We start from the raw sequence: 4,296 nt of genomic DNA, 5'->3' as shown, positions 1-4,296 counted from the left end.
CGGCGCCGGCTGCCGGGGAAACGGAGCTCCAGGGGGCGGGGCCAACTGCGCCTTGCAGGCCGGGGGTGGGGCGGCCCCGCTCTGTCCGGCCGAGCGCACTGGAGGGGTTTCCAGCGCCCAGCGTTCGGCTTTGGGCTCCACACCCGAGCCGCAACTCGGCCCCTGACCCTGGCGACTCCCTCGACTTCCAGCCGCCTCGAGGTCCCGAGTTCCCCTTCCCCCAGGGGCGCGCTCTGGGGCTTTTCCAAGACCCGGGGCGCCCCGCAACTCCCCGGAGAGCCTGGCTGCCTCCATCCGCCGTGCAAACTGCAGGGCCAGGAGTCCCCAGGGCTGGGAGACGTCTTCGTCCTGGCTTTGGGGCAGTTCCAAGTGAGCGGCCACGAGAGACAGCCTGAGGGTGTCAGCGACGGCCTGGGAGGTGTGGGGGACGGGCAGGAAACCCAGGTTTGAATCTCAGTTCTGCGCCTAAGCTATGTGTTTGTTAACATTTTTGCTTTTTGAGACGGGGTCTCGCTATATTGCTCAGACTGGAGTGCAGTGGCTATTCAACGAGTTCTGGGCTCGAGCGATCCTCTCGTCTCAGCCTCCCGAGTTGGGACTACAGGTGCCCGCCACAGCACCTGGCCTGCTCCTAACCTTTTCATGCAAGTTATTTCCCTTCCCTGGGCCTCAGAAATGTCACAGCTGCCATTTTACAGGATAATAAACTGAGGACCCTTTCATCCATGACTTTATGAAGTTCTAGGATCTGGTCCCGTCCAGGGGACGGCATTGCACTCCAGCCTGGGCGACAGAGCGAGACTCCATCTCAAAAAAAAAAAAGAAAGAAAGAAAAGAAAGACGTCATGAAGGTAATCTCAGTGTCTTCTTAACCACACACCTGATGAGAAGGAGGCCAAGAGACCATCACCCTGACTTATTGGACCGTGGCCTGGTGTGAGATGTCCAGAGTGTGATTCTTTCTCCTAAGAATTTGAATTGGAAATACATAGAAACAATAAAGTCCTGTTAGCAGAAGCTACAGCTGCAAGGATACTGCAAGGTAGAATCTAGCTATGAGGTTTCATGGCCTGAAATTATTAGGTAGAACTGTCTTAAGCATTGGAACCTTTTGTTCAGATGGATGTAATTCCCTTTTTTTTTTTGAGAAAAAGTCTCACTCAGGCTGGAGTGCAGTGGTGCCATCTCTGCCCACTGTAGCCTGAATGTCCTGGGCTCAAGCAATCCTCCCACCTCAGCTTCCCAAGTAGCTGGGACTACAGGTGCACACCACCATGCCCAGCTAATTTTTTTGCATTTTTTGTAGAGATGGGGTTTTGCCATCTTGCCCAGGCGGGTCTCAAACTCCTGAGCTCAAGTAGTCTGCCCGCGTCGGCCTCCCAAAGTGCTGGGATTACATGTGTGAGCCACTGCACCCAGCTGAAATTCCTCTTGCCATTTTACTTAAGCTAGTCCAATTAACAATTAACAAAAGAAGCAGGAGAGAATTTAAGGAGAAAAATTTTAAACTACCGCCAAATACTCAGCCAATCTTTAACGAATCAGCTACTTCCGGCGGGGTAGGGTGGCTCACGCCTGTAATCCCAGCACTTTGGGAGGCTGAGATGGGCAGATCACCTGAGATCAGGAGTTTGAGACCAGCCTGGCCAACATGGAGAAATGGAGAAACCCCATCTCTATTAAAAATACAAAATTAGTCGGGCGTGGTGGCTCATGTCTGTAATTCCAGCTACTCAGGAGGCTGAGGCAGGAGAATTGCTTGAACCCAGGAGGCAGAGGTTGTGGTGAGCCAAGATCATGCCATTGCACTCCAGCCTGGGCAAGAAGACCAAACTGCATCTCAAAAAAGAAAGAAAGAAAGAGAATCAGCTACTTCCTGAATATCCCCAAACTCCTACAAAAATGGAGCATGTCTTAAAAGTTAAACGGGTTGTGGGCTAATGTTATGGCAAAAAATAAGGGAAAAAAAAAAGTTAAATGGGAAGCTGTGGGCTTCTAACCTGAATGGTCTTGTATTACATGGCATAACTAGAGAAACAGAAATTATTTTTCTTTTTTGAGACAGAGTCTCACTCTGTTGCCCAGGCCAGAGTACAGTGGTGCAATCTCGGCTCACTACAACCTCTGCCTCCCAGGTTCAAGCGATTCTCCTGCCTCAGCCTCCTGAGTAGCTGGAATTACAGGTGCCTGCCACCATGGCCAGCGAATTTTTGTATTTTTAGTAGAGACAGGGTTTCAACATCTTGGCCAGGCTGGTCTCAAACTCCTGACCTTGTGATCCACCTGCCTCGGCCTCACAAAGTGCTGGGATTACATGTGTGAGCCACTACACCTAGCCAAGAAACAAAAATTATTTATTTTTCTTTTTTTTTTTTAAGTTTGGTTTCAATGCAAGAAGAAACAAAAATTCTTAATGGCTTTCCATCTTTGTGATCTCTGCAGATCAAAGAAGCATTTAAAAAGAATTAGCATCATTCTTCACTTAAAGAGGCACATGAGTAGTCAAGTCATACTTGAACTAAAAAATGTCAAGATGGAATTATTTTTTACCTTATATTTGCAATGGTCTCTGTATACCTGAGAACACAGTGTCTTTTTTTTTTTTTTTTTTTTTTTTTTTTGAGACAGAGTCTCACTCTGTTGTTGCCCAGGTTGGAGTGCAGTGGCACGATCTTGGCTCACTGCAACCTCTGCCTCCTAGGTTCAAGCAGTTCTCCTACATCAGCCTCCCAAGTAGCTGGGATTACAGGAGCCTGCCATCACGCTCAGCTAATTTTTGTATTTTTAGTAGAGACAAGGTTTTACCATATTGACCAGGATGGTCTCAATCTCTTGACCTCGATCTAAGCGCCTTCGTCTCCCATAGTGCTGGGATTACAGGCATGAGCTGCCCCTCTTAGCCAAGTATTCTAAACACTATATAAAATCCAAACAGTGACTCTACTATGTAGTCATTAAAAAGTGTGAGGCTCAGCATGGTGGCTCACGCCTGAAGTCCCAGCACTTTGGGAGGCTGAGGCAGGCAGATCACTTGAGGCCAGGAGTTCAAGACCAGCCTGGCCAACGTGGCAAAACTTTATCTCTACTAAAATATAAAAATTAGCCTGGTGTGGTGGTGGGCACCTGTAGTCCCAGCTACTCGGGAGCCTGAGGCAGGAGAATTACTTGAATCAGGGAGACAGAGGTTGCAGTGAGCCAAAATCGTGCCACTGCACTCCAGCCTGGGCAACAGAGTGAGACTCTATCTCAAAAAAAAAAGAAAAAAGAAAAGTTTGAAAGTAGGATGCTGTAGTAGTCCCAGCTACCCAGGAAGCTGAGGTGGGAGGATGTCTTGAACCCTGGAATTCCAAAATGAAGTGAACCATGATCACATCTGAGAATAGCCACTGCACTCCAGCCTGGGCAACAGAGTGAGACTCCATTTCAAAAAAACAAAACACAGGCCAGGTGCGGTGGTTCACGCCGGTAATATCAGCACTTTGGAAGCCTGAGGTGGGCAGATCACAAGGGTCAGGAGATCGGGACCATCCTGGCCAACATGGTGAAACCCCGTCTCTAAAAGAAAACAACAACAAAAAAGCAAAACACACACACACTCTGTCTCAAAAAAATAATAATAATTGAGGAAGATTAAGATGGCTTGTCCTAGAGAGGAGGGAATGGGAGGTGGACAGTGCCTTACAATGAACTGTGGAAGGGACACTACTAAGAGGTACCTTCCCCAAGAGCACACAATATGGAGGGAAACTTGCCTGTGCTTAGTGGAGTCTAGTCTCCGCTAGACTCCAAGATGTCTCTGAGGCAATGCAGTAAGGACCAATGCAGGGTCTTTCTGAGCCAGTGTAGAGCTTTGGAGCTTGGTGGCTGGTGGAGGTGGAGGGGTACCCTCCACATCAGTACCCCATGGCAGCAGGTGCCAAGGTAACCATCATGGGCATCAGGCCACTTTTCTCCATTTTCTGGGGCTGTGAGTCAGATTTTATTTGGTTTAGAAAACTCAACTTGAGGCTAGGCACAGTGACTCATGTCTGTAATCCCAACACTTTGAGAAGCTGAGGCAGGAGGATCATTTGAGCCCAGAAGTTCAAGACTAGCCGGGGCAACACAGTAGACCCCCATCTCTACAAATTTTTTTTTTTTTTTTTTTTTTCAGACGGAGTTTCACTTTTGTTACCCAGGCTGGAGTGCAATGGCGCAATCTCGGCTCACCGCAACCTCCACGTCCTGGGTTCAGGCAATTCTCCTGCCTCAGCCTCCTGAGTAGCTGGGACTACAGGCATGCGCCACCATGCCCAG

The sequence above is a fragment of the Sapajus apella genome, unplaced genomic scaffold, assembly GCF_009761245.1.
Source record: "Sapajus apella isolate SASKATOON/1434 unplaced genomic scaffold, GSC_monkey_1.0 scaffold94, whole genome shotgun sequence".
NCBI classification, from domain to species: Eukaryota; Metazoa; Chordata; class Mammalia; order Primates; family Cebidae; genus Sapajus; species Sapajus apella.
This window is presented reverse-complemented; position numbering follows the sequence as displayed.